General features: G+C 48.4%; 1 protein-coding gene across 1 annotated transcript in view; it reads left to right on the top strand.

Annotated features, from left to right (window-relative positions):
• Nucleotides 1-435: 435 nt before the first annotated feature.
• LOC144132288 (uncharacterized) overlaps nucleotides 436-18,221 on the top strand; it is a 31,352-nt gene continuing 13,566 nt past the window's right edge. The window contains exons 1-2 of the mRNA XM_077664599.1: nucleotides 436-2,701; nucleotides 16,417-16,545. The gene's annotated coding sequence lies outside the window, so the exon portion shown is untranslated. The remainder of the gene's footprint in view (nucleotides 2,702-16,416; nucleotides 16,546-18,221) is intronic.

The raw sequence follows: 18,221 nt of genomic DNA, 5'->3' as shown, positions 1-18,221 counted from the left end.
GTATAACTGCTGCCGTGAGCTCTCGGGTTCTCTTCACCGCCGTGTTACGACGCATACTTTTCGTTGAAATTATACGTGCACCAATAAGCATTTACTTTTACCAACCGTGGCCTTAAAATATGGCAAAAATAATTTGGGCTTCGTACTTCGCCCATCGGGAATTTAGAGCCTCCCGGGCACAAGCGCGCAATTCACCTTCAGGCACTGAAAATCATCATTGATCTGAACACAGCTGGAAAGAGAAGTCCTTTTTGTGCATAAAGGGATACGACAATAAAGTCTCCTGATGCGATATTGTTTCTTTTGAGAGTATTAGAACGCTTCAACACACTTTTTCGCGCGAAGATAAAATGAATTATGAGTAGAATGATAAACATTTGGGCAAGTTGGTAAGGTGTCATACTGAATCTGCCAACTCGAGTTGCACGGACAAGGAGGGGGAGAAGACACGTGCTATCGTTGTCACTCGCCCTGGTAGGTTTACTATGACAAATTGGAGGCTATTACTGTGATGAAAGAGAGCCACGGAACTGGCACGTTTGAAAAAGCCACACTGAACAGTTGTCTTCTTTGCAGACACGAAAGTAAGATTTGTAATATTTTATCGAAAATTATTTGTACGGTACGTAGCGAAGGGTGTAAATTCCCCGTATGCTGCTTTGCGCTTGAGCAGTGCCGTCACGAGGTGGGTGCGGTCCGCAGTGCCGATGCAGTGCCTTTTGTAACTTTGAAGGAGCTCAATATTTCAATTCCGAAGCCCACAACCTTCTCTGATTGGCTGTCTGAAAGCGCCCTTTAAGCTTAATTACCTTGGCTATGGGCACACCTTGAAGTGGCATGAGGCCAGACATTGGTCAACATGTCACTGCTTCACATTCATCCCTGAGCTGGATTTTTTCATCCTGCACAACCTTCTTCACTAGGAGTTGAAATATTCCACAGGATATCCTTGCCTGGGGCCTGATGAGAGGGTCGAGGTTTCTAATTTGCAACCTATAAAAACCTACTTGACATCTACAATGTAAAGTCCGCAGGCCTTGGATTATTAGCTGTTGAAAGCAAGCCTGCAAAAACAACCAAGCTGAAGAAACGATCAGCAGCTCTGCAGCCCTCACAATGAGAAAAAAAAAATGGCCGTTTTTTTTTTTTGCTCTATACTAAATCCTCATGAGTGAATTCGCTCACCAAGCGCCCATAAGTTGTCTACCTGCATATGAAAACAAAAATTTCGGGGAAACTGAATGACCACTTATCAGTGCATGAAGCCGCGTTGCAAGATAGCTTGTATTTGCGAGAATTTATATTGGCTATATTCTGATTGATGAGGAATCCCTCACCCGTTTAATGCCCGATAATTCCTCAAGCAGCACTGCTAGTATAGCCTCGCTGGATAAGGTTCTAGTGTTAAACGTTACCAGGTTCAGATTCCTATGGCGCCTGTCCGGAGCCAGTGATTCCTATTAAAACGACTATACTTGCGCAAAAAATAAGGAAGAAAACATACGCGACGGGGAAAGTACAGAGCGCAAACTTTCAACTGGTTTTATTTTTGTGGCGCATCTGCGTTTATACCTAGGAGAAATTTAAGTCACTGAAGGGTATCGGCAATATACACGTGCGCACTCAATCAGCCTCACCATCACCGAGCAAGATATGATATGGCCAAGCTTTCAACCTAGCAAAGAAGAGGAAACGAAAGGTCCTTTGCCGCCCATAAAAGGCCGCAAATGAGAAAGATGAAATAACTACACTCACAAACAAACACACGCATGCACGACTGCGCACGCGCGGACATCTGCACACACCTACACGCACGTATGCACACATGCAGACGTTACAACGCATCTCCATAGCAAAGCCGAGTCAAATCTAGACAACGCATATTGACGCAAAAGAATCAAGCAATCTACGTTATGACCGATATACAGCAAGTCAACCAGCTAAAATAATCACATAAAAACCTCTAAAACCTAGAAAAAAGCCGCGTCAATAATTATACATACAACCACCGCTATTCAATGCACACATGTCATACGGCAGTTCACACGTGGCCTTTAAAAACGTGAATTCTTTGTTCAGGAGTCCTAGGGAAGTTACACCGATGCACTTATCACCTGACCTCGCGGTCAGAAAAGCGTCAATAATTTCTCTCTGCACTTTGGTTTGGGCACGTGCCAGTATAGTAGTGCCCCTATGCAGTTGTCTACATTTGTCAGTCACTGAATGGTCATGCTGGTTGCATCTTTTGTAGTTTTTTACATTCATTTTATGTGCACTGAGCCTCTCAATAATATACCTTCTGGTTTGTCGAATGGATATGCCCCCACAAGTGAGAGGCAGGCTGTAACGACATTGGTGGGGCATTCAACGTACTGTTTTTCATGGTTCTTTTCACATCTAACACGTTTCTAGGATAGGATTGTGCAGATGCTGTTAGTGTAGTGGGCACGGAGAACAGAACTTTCACGTCATTCCTGTCACCAGTCTTCTTCATGTTATGAGAAATCTTATGCAGGTATGGGACGACTTGAACATGCGTCTTGTTCGGGGAACACTTGAAGCATTCTTGCTACCATTATTTCTTTCTTTCTGCAGCAGACTTATTGCGACACTACTGACTACGTTGGCTGGATACCCTGCTTCTTCACGACGATTTTTCTGGTTTTCGTAGCTGTTCTTCATGTTGTGCGAACAGCTTCTGGTGAGTGCGGCTTGAAGAAGACCACTGTATATGTGCAGTACAATTCTGGAACGTGACAAAAGAAAGAGAGAAATTAATTATTGGGGCTTTTCTGATCACGAAGTCAGGTGGTAAGTGTATCAGTGCAACTTCCCAGCACATTTGAAGAAATAATTAACGTTTTTGGAAGGCCACGTGTGACCTGCCGTATGACAGGTGTTATTGCATAGCAATGGTAGTGTGTATAATCATTGACCCGACTTTTGCGTAGGTTTTAGATGCTTTTATCTGATTATTGTAGCCGATTCACTTGCTGTGTATCGGTCGTAACGTAGGTGGCTTGTTTCTTTTGCGTCAATATGAGCTGTCTAGATTTGACTCGGCTTTACTATGAAGATACGTTCTAACGTCTGCATGCGTGCATGTAGGTGTGTGCAGATGTCTGCGCGCGCGCAGTCGTGCATGCGTGTGTGTGTGTGTGGTTCTTTCATCTTTCTGATGTGGGGCCTTTTAAGGGCGGCAAAAAACTTTCGTTGTCTCTTTGCTACGTTGAAAGCTTGGCCATATCATATCTTTGCTGGGCGGCAGTCGTGTCCTCCTAACGTATCTTTTCTTCCTTATTTTTCGCGCAAGTGTAGTCGATTTAATGAGGAATAAACCAACTCGCCCAAATGAAAGTACAGTGATTCTTAGCACCCTTCGCTGCGTCACAGGTCTGACCGCCGCCTTCGTCAGTTGCTGCGCAGCCGCTTGGGCTTGAGGGCCGAGGGTAAATTGGTTTGATCATACAAGGTTGTGGCCCAGTCCTACACCAGGGTGGCCAAATCCTGTCCTGGTGAGGGAGCGCGTTTTTGGCTATGGCCACCGAGATCAGGCTGCGCCCCAAGCCTCGTTACGCAATTGCATCCACACGCGGATTTTATATTCAAACCCTGTGGAGAATTGCGCGGCACCAGGATTCCAGCCCCGCTGCGCCACCGCTGTTTTCCTTCTCTTATATAGCTGGCAACACAGAGGAGTTCAATATTATTACCGAGATGGTGGAAGCTCTCATAATTAAGCTCAATAGGCGGTACACGCTGAAAGTGGTGCAGGCCTACGCACCTACATCCAGCCATGATGACCGGATCGTTAAAAGCTTCTATGAAGATGCGGAATAGGGAATGAACAAAATAAAATCGCAGTACACAGTACTGATGGGTAATTTCAATGCGAACGTGGTAAAGAAGCTGGCGACCAGGCGGTAGGCGACTATGGGGTACGTTCTAGAAATACCAGGGGAGAGTTATTAGTAGAGCTCGCAGGTAGAAATAATTTACGGATCTTGAATACCTTCATCCGCAAGGGAGAAAACAGGAAGTGGACCTGGAAGAGCCCCAATGGTGAAGCTAAAAATTAAGCAGACTTCATACTATGCGCTCACCGTGGCATTGTGCAGGATGTGGAGGTCGTCGGAAAGGTGCGGTGCTGCGACCACAGAATGCTAGGGTCTTCAATTAGCCTAGATTTGAAGAAGCAGCGGAAGTAGCTAATGAAGCGGAAGCCAATTAACGAGTTAGCGGTAAGGGGAAAAGTAGAGAGATTCAGGATTTAGCTGCAGAACAGAAATTCGGCTTTGACTGAGGAAGACGATCTTAATGTCCAAAAAATGAACAATAATCTCACGGCTATCATTAAGCAGTGCGCCTTAGAAGTAGGTGGTAGGACGGTTGGACTGGATATCGGCAAGCTATCGCAGGAAGTGAAAGATCTGATTAAGCAACGCGAACTCATGAGGGCGTCTAACTATACAGACAGACCAGCGTACCGGTCAATCTGGCCGTTGCAGCTTGCAGGCAACGTCTCGAAGATGATGACTCATGGCAAGATCGGACCCCTTTTGACGCAGCAGAGCTATGCGAGCTATTGCGCTTCTGTCTCGCTAACACATATTTTACATAAAATGGCAACTTTTACCAACTGGCTTTCGGCACATCAATGGGAGCAGCAATCTCGGTGACAGCGCCGAACATCACTATGGAAGTCATCGAAAACAAAGCCCTAACCAGTTTCCAGGCACGACCAAAAATATTGGTAACGTACGTGGGCGGCTGTTTCTGGGTCCTAAAGCGCAAGCAATGGCCCTTTTTCTGGCCCACCTGAATGCCATTGAACCCTCAATAAAGTTCACTGTTGAGGAAGAAACCGACGGCTGCCTCCCATTCCTGGACACCACTGTAACCCGTACCCCGACTGGCCTTATATTTAATCTTTACCACAAACCAACGCAGTCTGGAAGGTGCTTACATTTCAGTTCTGCTCACCCAGTCGCTCACAAGCGGTCTGTGGTAGTCTCTCTGATCAACCGTGCCTGACAGGTCTGCAGTCAAGACATCACTCTAAAGAGCGGAATGAAAAGAATCGAGTCCGGTCTGCGAGGAAACGGTTACCCTCTTTCGTTCATCAGCAACACCGAAAGAAGAATGCCAGCAAAACAGCCTGCCTCCGAAGAAAGCGAGAGCACCGAAAAACCAAAAGGAAAACGAGCTGCTGTCCTATACGTAGCGGGAAATAGCGAAGCGCTTGCACGTATTTTCCGCAAGCATTGCGTCAACATCGCGCAAGTCCCCGCTGGCAAGGTAAGAACAGAAATAGTGAACGGGAAGGACAAGCTCCCTCGTGAAAGATTTCCTGCGTTGTGCACGAAATTGACTGCGCCGATTGCTTATGAATATATATTGGTGAAACAAAGGATTTCATGAGGCGCTGAGAGAGCACCAGAACGACGTCCGAAACGAGAAAGTAGCAACTCACGCCATCGCCGCGCATGTGCAAGAAACCGGCCACGAGATTAACTGAGATCAAGTAAAGATATTGACAACAGAAAAGAACACATCAGCATGGCAGAATCTCTCTTATCATACAGACGTCGTCTAACACACTAAACAGGAAGGACGGAACTCTATATTCTATATATGCTAAATCATTAAAAACGCTGCTGGGTGCTACAAAAGAACGGATCAGTGCGCCGGTTGCTTCATAGTGAACAAGGGAGCCGTAGTGGTCCCGAAACGTCTTTTCCATTATTATTGACTTTGGCCAGTGACAAGTACTCTTCATCAGACATCACAGCTACTGAAGCTGAGCTACTGAAGTTAATAAATAATCGAAAGGGGGGGGTAGCCGACATAAGGAAGTTTAATATGGAGAGAATCGAGCTTGCTCTAAAGAGCGGAGGTAGCCGAAAATCGGTCAAGATGAAGCAAGGCATAGGAAAAAACTAGATGTATACGTCAAGAGACAAGGAGGGAAATGTCATTAGCAATAAGGTAGGTAAGTAGCCGAAGAGTTCTACAAAAATCTATAGATTAGCTTATCTAATCAGAACGTTAATGAGAAGACAGTAGGGCAAAACAATGCGTCATCTCGCCAGCAACGAAAGAGGAAGCAAAGAAAGGTAGACACTTGGCCTTGTTGGTTCAGAAAGCTGCATTGTGTTGTTTTTTTTATTACACATAGGCAACTCAGGCTATCATGCGTCAAACTCAAGGTAAGGAAAATTATCGATGGTGTAGGCGGCGTAAAACATTGTTTTGCGTTACCAAATGGTAAAGGAAGAAATAATTTTCTGAATGGTTAATATAAGAGCTTTAAAGAAGGTCGGGTAGTCTCAGCAGGCATCTTTGGCTGGGCAAGAATGTTGAGTCTCCCACCCAGTAAAACAAAACCTCAACCTTCCTCTCGAAAATGAGAATGTGGCTGAGGTGTATCAAAAAATAAAGTGAACCAGTGGGTAAAAAATTTAGAATTTGCAGAGAAAACCTGCTTCTCTTAAAAAGCTAGAAACAGAAGTCATGTCAACAATTGCATCTTCACCTGAAAGCAACACTGGGTGTAAAGGAATGGGTTCATTATAAAACTGAGTAAAGTATTTTTCCTAAGTTTATCAAGTTTTGTGCATGAGTATAAAATGTGATTAATTGTTAGGTCATCTCCACATTTTTCACATACCGGTTTGTCTTCTTTTGTAAATAGAAAATTGTGTGTGATGTGCGTGTGGCCTATAGAGAGACGACATAAATTAATTTCAATGAAACGCTCTTGATGAAAACACGACTTCCATTCACCTAGGACTGGCTTTACTAGGTGCAGTATGTTGTTTACTTCATTGTTCCAAGCTGTCTGCCATTTTTTCCTCAACTTCTGTTTTACTAACTTCATTCAGTCCTTAAAGGGTATATTTCCTCCTTTTATTTCCTTGCCATGGGCTTCAGCAGCGCACAAATCTGCTTTCTCATTGCCTTTTATTCCCACATGACTCGGGACCAAGCATAGGCCTATATTTTGTCCTTGACCTGTGGCAGTTACTATGTTGTGTATGATGTAACCAAGCAGAGAGGTGCTTGCATTTTTGGAATGGAGAGCTGTAAGTACACTTAAGGAGTCTGTGCAAATAATAGCGTTTTTGAGGTTCTCGCTTAGTATTTTTTCTATGGCCACACATACTGCGTTGCACTCCGCAGTGAAGATGGATGAACACTGTGGTAATCGTGCTATTTTCTCCGAATTCCCTCGCACCACTGCACTTCCTATGTAACTATCTCTTTTTGGCCCATCAGTATAAAATTCTGTAAAACTATTTTTTTTTTTTCGAGGGGAAGGCATTCTTGTACTTTATGTTGTTGTTGAGTGTTTTTAGCGGAACTGTATAAGAGTGAAGCCACAGAATGTAGGGAAATTGTACCATGGAGGCAGTGCATCTTGTCTTCGAGCAATGCCAGGTAATGTATCTAGCACAACGAGGTTTTGGCACATCTCTTCAAAACGCAGGAGGACTGGCTTTATAGGTAGCGGTTTGTTGTTAGAATTCTGGATGGGCACTTTGTGACTACGGGGTAACATGGCATCGAACGGATTTTTAATATATATGAGCATGTGAGCACGGTTCTCCTGTCTGTAAGTGCCGGTTCGTTGTTTTCGACATACAGACTGTTTATAGGTGAGGCCCTGTAAGCACCATTTGAAAGACGTAAACCTAAATTGTGCACTGGGTCGAGTCGTTTCAAGCACGATGGCCTCGCTGAACCATATACTATACTTCCATAGTCTAAGCAGGATCGTACCACAGAGCGGTAAATTTTTAAAAGGCTAGCCCTGTCAGAACCCCAGTGTTTATGTGAAAGGACTGAGTATGTTCAGAAATCTAGAAGTTTCTTTTTGAGAGTGCTTATGCGTGGTAGGAATGTAAGCTTTTTGTGAAAGGTTATTCCTAGAAATTTGTGCTCATCTTAAACTGGTAGTGTGACTTAGATACAGGAAGGAATCAGTGTGGAGTCCTCTTGTAAGCAGGAACAGAACAGCTACTGATTTTTGCGTAGAAAACTTGAAATCATTTTCATCTGCCCATGTTGTTAGTTTATTTGCTGTCAGCTGTATTTGCCTCTCACACGATGTAACGCTAGAGGATGTGCAAGCAATCTGTAGACCGTCGACGGAGATTGAATGCATGATAGACTTTGGAATTATTTTTGCTAGAGATTTATTTTTACTACAAAAAGTGTTGCTTAAAATGCACCCCAGAGGCACGCCGTTCTCTTGAATGAAGTTCTTAGAAAGAGTGGCACCCAGGCGTACTTGAAATGAACGGTTGGAGAAAAAGTCACTCAAGCATTTGAGCATCCAACCGCGGATGCCGAGGTTTCCAAGGTCCTGCAGTAGGCCAAACCTCCATGTGGTGCCATAGGCTTTCTTTAAGTCGAAAAAAACCGGAAGGCAGCGTTGCCTGCGCATAAATGCTTCTAGAACTGTGTTCACTAGGCGCACAAGATGGTCGGTTGTAGAGCATACCTTTTTAAACCCGCATTGATGGATGTTAAGAAGATCACGGGATTGTAATACAAACATTAACCTAATGTTCAGGACGCTTTCAAAGGATTTGGCAAGTGCCCTTGTCAGGGCTATAGGTCTGTAATTGCTAAGGGAGGTAGGTACTTTTCCAGGCTTCAACAAAAATACGATAATGGCTTTTTCCAAGCCTCCGATATCTCTCCTGATACCCATATTTTGTTAAAAGATTTCAAAAGCGAGACTACAGCGGGTTCGGACAGATGGGCGAGCATTTCGTAATGAATTTTTCTGGTCCTGGTGCAGTCTGTTTACCGGAAGAAAGTACGCTGTTAATTTCTTCTCGTGTAATTGGGCTATTATGTTGTCACCGAGAAACGGTTGACATAAGCAGAGCTGGTTTACTTTCTTTACTTAGACGCGCAAGGCAGCAGGCAGCACGAGAGCTGATGAAGACGAAGCATCTAGCCCTGAGATGGCTCAAGGCTTGCCAACTGCCAGGAAATGCAGTTTAGCCGCGGTATGGCGCCACTAGAGGAGTTAGCAGTGTGGCATTGCTCTCCCTCTCTTGAAGACACCGACTCGGTGTGGTAGCAATTGCAGGCAGGACCACAAGGGTAGTCGCACGTGTCTGGCGTGTGGTGTAGACACGCGCGAGGGGCTAGCGGGCGTGGTACGCCTTCATCCGAGCGACGTGGACAACTTCGGAGGTCGGCCGTCTAGAAGAGCGAACTGCTCCTTGGGGAAGAACTTCGTAGGTGACTTCACTGAGCTGGCGGAGCACCTCGTAGGGGCCAAAGTATCTGCGTAGAAGCTTCTCAGAGCGTCCCCGCATGCGGATTGGGCTCCAGACACAGACTTGTTCGCCGGGCAGGTAACGCACATTTCGGTGGCGGAGGTTGTAGCACCGAGCGTCGTGAACTTGCTGGTGCCGGATGCGCTGTCAAGCGAGTTGGCGGGCGGCCTCAGCGTAACGAACAAATTGGGCAGCATCTATAACAGAAGAGGTAGCGCTAGCTGGAAGCATCACTGCATCCTGCAGAGTTGTGGCTTCGCGACCATGTATTAAACAAAATGGAGTGAAGCGTGTCGTTTCCTGGACCGCAAGTATTATAGGCAAAGGTGACGTAAGGGAGTATGGCGTCCCAGTTCCGGTGGTCTGCGTCGACATACATAGAAATCATGTCGGCGATCGTCTTGTCGAGCCGTTCGGTGAGGCCGTTCGTTTGAGGATGGTAAGCGGTTGTTTTGCTGTGACTGGTACCGCTTAGGCGCATAACCTCCTGCGTAAGGGCCGAGGTGAACGCTGTTCCCCTGTCAGTTAAAACGATGGTGGGTGTACCGTGACGAAGCAGAATGTTTTGAATGAAAAAGTTCGCAATTTCGTCAGCAGTACTACGGGGAAGAGGTTTAGTCTCACAGTATTGGCTGAGGTAGTCGGTGGCGACCACAAGGTAGCGGTTACCCAGCGAAGACTCCGGAAATGGGCCGAGTATGTCCATGCCAACGTGGTGGAAGAGGACCTGAGGCGGGTCAATAGGCTGGAGTAGGCTGGCTGGCTTAGTCGGCGGCGTCTTGCGACGCTGGCACTCGCGGCAAGTTCTTATGTAACACTTCACAACTGCAGCAACCCTGGGCCAGTAGTATTTTTGCCGTATTCGTGCGAAAGTTCGACAAAAAACCCAGGTGACCAGAAGATGGGTCATCATGGCTCGCCTGCAGGACTTCGTCGCGAAGGGCCGTAGGCACGACGAGTAGATAGACAACTTCTGGTGGTCTATAGTTTTTCTTATACAGGACGCCGTCGCGTAAACAGAAAGACGACAGCCCGCGCGAAAAGATTCGCGGGGGAGACTGAGCGCTTCCTACTAGATACTCAATGAGGGGCTGTAGTTCGCTGTCGTCCCTTTGGTGTTGAATGAGAATGGACGTGGAGATGGCGCCAAGAAAAACAGAATCGTCGTCGGGGTCAGCTCGGTTGTCCTCGATAGGAGCACGAGACAAACAGTCGGCATCACTGTGCTTCGTACCAGACTTATAGACGATGGTGACATCGAATTCCAGCAGTCGAAGGCTCCAGCGTGCAAGCCGTCCCGAGGGATCTTCGAGGTTCGCCAGCCAACACAACGAGTGGTGGTCGCTAACGACCCTGAAAGGACGGCCATATAGGTACGGGCGAAATTTGTTAACTGCCCACACAATGGCCAGGCATTCTTTTTCGGTGGTGGAACAGTTCGCCTCAGATCGTGACAAGTGCGGCTCGCGTATGCGATTACGCGTTCGAGACCATCCTGCCTCTGCACAAGGACCGCACCGAGGCCGATGTTGCTGGCGTCTGTGTGTAGTTCAGTGCCGGCTGACTAGTCGAAGTGTCCAAGGATGGGCGTACTTTGGAGTCGAGTGCGGAGGTCTTCAAAGGCTTGCTGTTGCTCCAGGCCCCAGAAGAATGGTTTGGAATCTTTCGTGAGTGGGGTGAGGGGCTCAGCGATCTGGGAGAAGTTCTGCACAAAACGCCGATAATAGGCGCAGAGACCCAGAAAGCGGCGCACACTGCGCTTATCGGTGGGCACAGGAAACGCAGCCACGGCAGCAGTCTTATCGGGGTCTGGGCTAACCCCTTTAGCGCTCACGATGTGGCCCAGAAACTTCAACTCTTCGGAAGCGAAGTGGCATTTTTCTGGCTTCACGGAAAGACCGGCCGACCGAATTGCTTCAAGCACAGCGCGCAGGCGTCTCAGGTGCTCTTCGAACGTGTCAGAGAAGATGACAACGTCATCCAAGTACACGAGACAGGACTGCCATTTGAGATCGGCAAGAACGGTGTACATCATCCTCTGAAAGGTTGCAGGAGCCGAGCACAGGCCGAAAGGGAGCACCCGGAATTCGTACAGACCGTCCGGTGTGATAAAGGCGGTCTTTTCCTGGTCGCGTTCGTCCACCTCGATTTGCCAATAGCCGCTTCGTAAATCTAGCGATGAGAAGTACTTGGCGTGGCGCAGCCGGTCCAGGGAGTCATAAATACGCGGGAGAGGATAAACATCCTTTTTTGTGACTTTGTTTAACCGTCTGTAATCAACGCAGAACCGTAGGGTTCCATCTTTCTTTGCCACTAGAACAACAGGAGACGCCCACGGGCTCGTCGACGTCTGTATCACGTCGTCCTTGAGCATTTCTTGAACTTGGCGGCGAATGGCATCGCGCTCCTTCGAAGAGATCCAGTAAGGCGGCTGACATAACGGCCGTTGGTTGGCGTCAACTATAATTCGGTGCTTTGTGAGCGGTGTCTGCCTAATCTTGGAGGTCGAGGCAAAGCAGTCGCGGAAAGACTGGATAACGCTTTCCAGGCAGCATTTCTGATTAGATGGGAGGTTTGGGTTCACGTCAGTTTTTATGGGAGTGGTCGGTTCCTCCACTGATGCCGGGGTTCCGGACAAAGCGTGCTGTTCCGCGAATTCGCTGAGTTCCTAGAAATACGCAATAGCTGTTCTGCCAGGCAAACACTGAGGTTCACAGCCAAAATTGGTCACCAAGAGTTCGGTTCGGCCATTGTTCAGTTCAACAATTCCTCGAGCAACACAGACTTGCAGACCAAGGAGCAGCGACATGTTGGTTTCAGCGATGCCACGAATTTTGGTGCTGTTATCGCAATCTACAGTAACAAACATGCTGGATCTTGATGGAATCAAAACGTGGTCGTCAAAGACGCATAACTTAGCCCTTCGTTGCTCGGTATCGTCGTCGACAGGGCCTTGGGTGGAAAACGACACGATTAGCTCCTGGAGGTTGCTGACGGCACCATACTCCTGAAGGAAATCCAAACCGAGTATGAGGTCTTTGGAGCACTCGGGTAACACAGCAAAGCAACCAGGGAAAGTAACACCATGGATCTGGATTCGCGAAGTACAGACCCCGATCGGAGTTACCACGTGGCCACCCGCTGTCCGAATCTGCGGCCCAGACCAAGGGGTCGAACCTTCCTCAAGGCCGTGGCTAACCGCCTGCTCATTACAGAAAAATCGGCGCCGGTATCCGCGAGTGCGGTAACGTCGTGGTTGTCGGCGGATTCCGGAATTTCGGCGGAGGCCAGTCGGTCGCAGCGCGTCGTCGAGGTCGTCGGGTCAGGTCGTTGTCGGTCGGAGCGTCGCCGCGGATCGTAGGGTGTAGGCTCTTGACTCGGTCCAGTAGCGGCAGCCCTACCCCCGGAGGACGCCGTCTTCAGTTTTCCCGACGTGGGGACGTACCTCTGAACTGGCCAGAGGAGGACGGGCGGCCGGGCGAAGAGAACCGCCTTGGGGATGGCGATCGGGACTGGCGTCTCTGCGAGGTTGAAGATTGCACATTATCAGCCAAATACTGTTCGATATCCCGTGGTCTTTCACCGAAGCGTGGTCGAGGTGCGTCAGGTGAAAACCCCCTGAAACCCATCCTGCGGTAGGGACAGTGGCGGAGGATGTGGCCGGGCTCTCCGCAGTGGTAACAGAGCGGCCGATTGTTTGTCGTACGCCAAACGTGCGCTTTGCTCAAAGGGGGCCTGTACTTTTGCGGCACGGAGGGTGCTGGTGCGATTGGCTCCTGCAGGTAGGGCACAGGAGCGATGAGGGAAAAGGCTCGCATCGCTGGCCCGGGACGTCGTAGCGCCTCGCTGTACGTCATAACGGAGGGCGCCGGCTGTGGAGCTGGGGGTGGCTGCACAACTCGTTGGATTTCTTCGCGGACCACGTCCGTTACAGCAGCGACGCTGACCTGTGGAGCTTCAAAGCGAAGTTTTGCCAGTTCCTCGCGCACAGGGCTTTTTACAAGCTCCCGAAGCTCCTCGGCGGGCAGCGACGTAGGCATGTACTGGGACGGGGAAGCGGCTGCTACAGTAGCCTGACGTCCGTAGTGGGCGCCCCGTTCCTGCAGAGAGCGCTCAATAGCCATTGCCTCCTCGGTGAAGTCGGACACTGTTCGTGGCGGGTCACGGACCAGTCCGGCAAACAGCTGCTCTTTTACGCCACACGTTATGTGGCGTACCTTCTGGGCTTCGGGCATAGCAGGGTAGGCCCGATTGAACAGTCGCGTCATGTCCTCGATGAACATCGCGACGCCCTCGTTCGGCTGCTGTGATCTCGAGCGCAGGGCGATTTCAGCTTTCTCTTTTCTTTCGCTGCTGGTAAATGTCGCTAGCAGCTCACGACGAAAAGCCTCCCAGGTGGTAAAGGAAGCTTCGTGGTTCTCAAACCACGTTTTGGCCGAGTCCTGCAGCGCGAAGTAGACTTTGCGCAGCTTGAGCTCACCGTCCCACTCGTTAAAACCCGCCACTCGGTCAAAGCTGGCCAACCAGTCTTCGACGTCCTCGAACCTGTCCCCGTGGAACGGTGGTGGCGGCCGTGGTGCGTGAAGGACGAATGGCGGGGCATTCCCGGAATGCTGAGTCGTCTGGCTAGCCGCGGTGGATGTCATGGTCCTTACCGGCGCTTTCAGTTGGCCGAACTCGGGTTGTAGGCCTCGCAGGCGGTGGCTCGCTTTGTGGACTGGCGTTGTAGCCACTCGTTGATAGCTTACGTCAAAGGTGTCCTCGAGGTCAGCGTACATGGGCCGTTACCCAGCTGCTCCACCAAATATGTCACCGAGAAACGATTGACGTAAATAGGATTGGTTTACTTTCTTTACTTATGGTGACTTCCAATCGCAGAGTTGGAACACTTCTGGAGCAACGTTTCCTGCTCTTTTCGGAGCAACTGTATTCCAAACGCAGATCTGAGGCACGGATCACGTCTTCCATTCGTAGACATTCGTCTTCCATTCGTAGATTGCTCCGTGGAGCAGTCGGGACTGCTCCGCCGAAATCGGCGGATCCGACCGGAAGTTTGCGTGACGTTCTATTTCGGCAACGATAGCGGCGCCCTACATGCTCTGGCCAGAGCAAGTGTACTCCAATCGCAATTTCAGGCCGCGCGCTCTGCGCTGCATTCATGCGCTCTGTCACAGAGCGTGCAGACCGCTCCGGGCCTGCGATTGGACGCTTAGCTCTATTAGCGCGACAGGCCGTGCTTTCAGTGAAAAGTTACCTTCAAGGTGTTGGGTTGACTCTCTCGGTGGAAAAATCTGGCTTCGTCCTGTTTCCTGGTAGGGGACGACGGTATGCGCGGCTGAGCATAGACCTTGATCAGTCTTGCCTTCGTCAGGTTAACCACATACGTTTTTTGGGCGTCACTATTGACTCACGTCTACAGTGGCGACGAGCTGTGGACTCGATTGTGGCTTCACTATCTTCGCGTCTCAATGTGCTTCGTAGAGTTGCTAGTGAGCAATGGGGAAACCATCCTGCTTCAATGATCAGGCTTCACGATGCCCTGGTGACAAGTCGCATAATGTACCAGCTCCCTTTAATTTCCCCCTCGGTATCGCAGCTGGAACGCCTTGAGGTTTTGCACAGAATGGGACTAAGGAGGGCTCTCGGCGTTCCGCAGGCTGCTCCAAACAATGCAGTTCTGTATGAGTCTCAATCGAAACCTCGTCGGCTAGCCGCTTCACAAAGACTTTTGCTGCAAATTGGCCGCCTCAGAGAGACTGTGGCCGGGAGAGCGCTTCTACAGCGCCTTCGAAAGAGATGTGAGTCCCGGGCGTACTTGGCTTTAAACACTCTTCGTTCTCTGGGTCTCGACCTTCGAGATCGACCTAAGACGTTGAAGCCACCTTGGTCCTTTCCGAGCCTCGAGTGTTCCTTGACAATTCCCCACGTTCGAGCTAAGCGGAATTCTCCTTTAGCGGCAATGCGTTCGCTCGTACTGGAACATCTTGGGACCGAATATGCCAGTCATCTTCAAATTTTTACAGACGGCTCTGTGGACAAGGTCGGGGGATCTAGTGCAGCTGCTTTTCATATTCCGTCTTTGAAGTATGATTGGTCTGTTCGTTTTACTAAAGTCGTGTCCTCCACAATGGCCGAAAGCGTTGCCATTGAGGCAGCTCTAAAGAAGCTACGGTGTTGTGCGCCTCAACCTACTGTCATAATTACGGATTCAAAATCTGCCCTTCAAAGGTTAGAGTACGGGTTCCGCACTGATGCCTTGAGTCTTAGATCCCTACGCTTGGTGCAGAATCTACATAGCAAAGGCTTCTCTATACGCTTTCAATGGGTGCCCTCGCACATAGGTGTCTTAGGCAACGAGATAGCAGACAACCTCGCCCATACAGCTCTCTCCGGGATTCCAGTACATAGAGTCCCGCATGAAGTCAAGCAAATGTTCAGAGATGTGGTGTTGTGCCACTTCAGTTCTTTGTGGAGCTCTCCTCATCAGCCATGTGTGACCAAGGGTCTCAAAAGGTACCAAGCCACCAAGGCAGGAGTTCCTCACAGTTCTCTTCAGGACATTGTTTTCCCGCGCGGGAGCCAGTCGAGTAGAAGGGATGCTTCTCGCCTTCTACTTTACCTGCAGTACAAGGATTTGGCCTCCACATGGTGACCTCAGGAGTGTCTATTTGGGTTTTTGCGGACAGTGTTTCTGTGATTTCTATTTAAGTGTCGCTACGGTGGAGCAATTGCCGGCAGCAACTGCAAGGCTAATCCCACCGGTAATTTACAACAACTCAACTCAACTCACTGGAATTCACCATTAGACGCGCAAGACGTTGGGACGCGCAAGGCAGCGGGCAGCACGAGAGCTGATAAAGACGAAGCATCTAGCCCCTAGATGGCTCAAGGCTTGCCAACTGCCAGGAAATGCAGTTTAGCCGCGGTATGGTGCCACTAAAGGAGTTAGTAATGTGGCAATATGGTTCGTGAGCATTCCCCGCTGTTGGCAGTCTTTTTTTTTCGGCCGTGTTTTTATATTTTAATAATGAGTCTGTGTAATGAAAGGAACTAGATACAGCAGCAAAATGTTCACCTAATATATCTGCTTGGTGTTCTATATTTGTTTGTACACCAGGGCTGTCAGAAGAGGGACCGTGAACGGGGTGTACCAGTTTGTGCACTGCCTACCACAATGTTTTCGACGAAACATGGCTGTTTATGGAGGAAACGAAGATTTGCCATGATGCTTTTTCGACATTGCGACGTATGTACCGAGCTTTAGCTCTTGTTTTTTTTTTAAGTTTATAAGGTTCTCTTGCGTGGGGTATCTGCGAAATATACCCCCAGCTTTATTTTGTTGTTTCTTTGCTTCCTTGCAATCTCGTGTCCACCACACTTTATGGTTGTGTTGTACTATTCGTTAAGATTGGGGGATAGCCACGTGTCCGACAGCAAGAAAGCAATTTGTGAACTTTTTGTTTATTTCATTGCCATTAAGATTTTCTGAAGCAATATTTTATAATGCAGCTTCTTTTCTAAAAAGTCGCCAGTCTGCTCAATTGAGCTTCCAACGCCGTGGTTTTGTCAGGGTGACTGATGGTGGGGATTACAGGCAGATTTGAACAGGAAGATGATCGCTTCCATAGGGGTTGTCTAAAACCTTCTTGGTGGGAACAGCCGAAAAAAACCAAAACGCAGACACAGAAAGGAACACACAAAACCTACCCAGAGTTGAAATTCACCCACGAGCTTCCAGCCAAGGATTCGCTGCAATTCCTGGACTTACGCCTTGAATTCCAACCCGGACACTTATGTTGGAGGTACGAGCCTAGGGCGAAGAAAGTTTCTCCCTTTTTCATCAAGCCATTCAAAGACCGTGAAAAGGGCAATATCGAGTGCCGCGCTCTTTTCAGCTCTGAAGAAATTGTGTGAGCATCAGATGGAGACAAGTTTTCGGCGGCAGATCGAAAGGCTAAAAAATGCGGACTATCCCGTTCTGATGCTTAGCAGCGTAGCTGAAAGCTTGCTGCGGAAAGTGAAAGGAGTGCAAGAAAGGAAAGGTGGACATGAAGAAGGCATTGAAAGGGAGAAATTAGCTGTGGTTCCGTATGTTCATGGATTGACCCACAACCTCATGAAGATTGGCAAGAGGCACGGGGTCCGGGTTGTTTGCTCTGCACCGAACAAGGCAATGAGCATGTGTGCTCGAGTCAACAGGCAAAAGAAGCAGCAATGCCAGATCGCACACCGAACAAGATTCAGCGAGTGTGTCAAAGGTGTGGTTTATAATATCCCTCTGGCCTGTGGAAAACAATATATAGGACAGACGGGAAGGTGCCTTAATGATAGGATAAGAGAACATGCATCATCGCTATCAGGTGCCCCAAGCAGCAATCTAGCCCTGAATTGCAGAGATTGTAAAGAAAACAAAAAAAGGCAAACAAGTGCGCAAGTGTGAGCCCAAGTTGCATGAAGTTCAAGTCATGAAAAGGTATGCAGACAAATTGACACGTGAGATCCTTGAGGCATTGGCGATACGGGAAACAGGACAGCGGTGCGTCAGCACACCATCCATCTCTCTATCAAGAAAAGAAATTTCCTTCTTGAACGAATCCCACGGGAGATAAAAGCAAGATCTTTTTGACAAGGAAACAAAAAGCGCGGATTTTCCAATAAGAATTTTAGTTGACAGTCAGCCTCGTCTACGTTCTGTGTGTTCCTTTCTGTGTCTGCGTTTTGGTTTTTTTCGGCTGTTCCCACCAAAAAGAATGAACCAACTAGCTCAGTTTTCTACTGTTTTAACGTCTAAAACCATTTAAAATCGCTGAAAACTGATAGAGAAATAAAAGACAAATCTAAAACGCTCATTTTTCCTGAGCTAGGAGAGCAGTACGTAGGTTTACCGGTGTTCAGTAAACAAATATTGTTAGATAGTATAAA

This window comes from Amblyomma americanum, chromosome 5 (genome assembly GCF_052857255.1).
Source record: "Amblyomma americanum isolate KBUSLIRL-KWMA chromosome 5, ASM5285725v1, whole genome shotgun sequence".
Lineage (NCBI taxonomy): Eukaryota > Metazoa > Arthropoda > Arachnida > Ixodida > Ixodidae > Amblyomma > Amblyomma americanum.
Note: the sequence above shows the minus strand (reverse complement) of the source record. Positions and strands in the feature narration are given on the sequence as shown.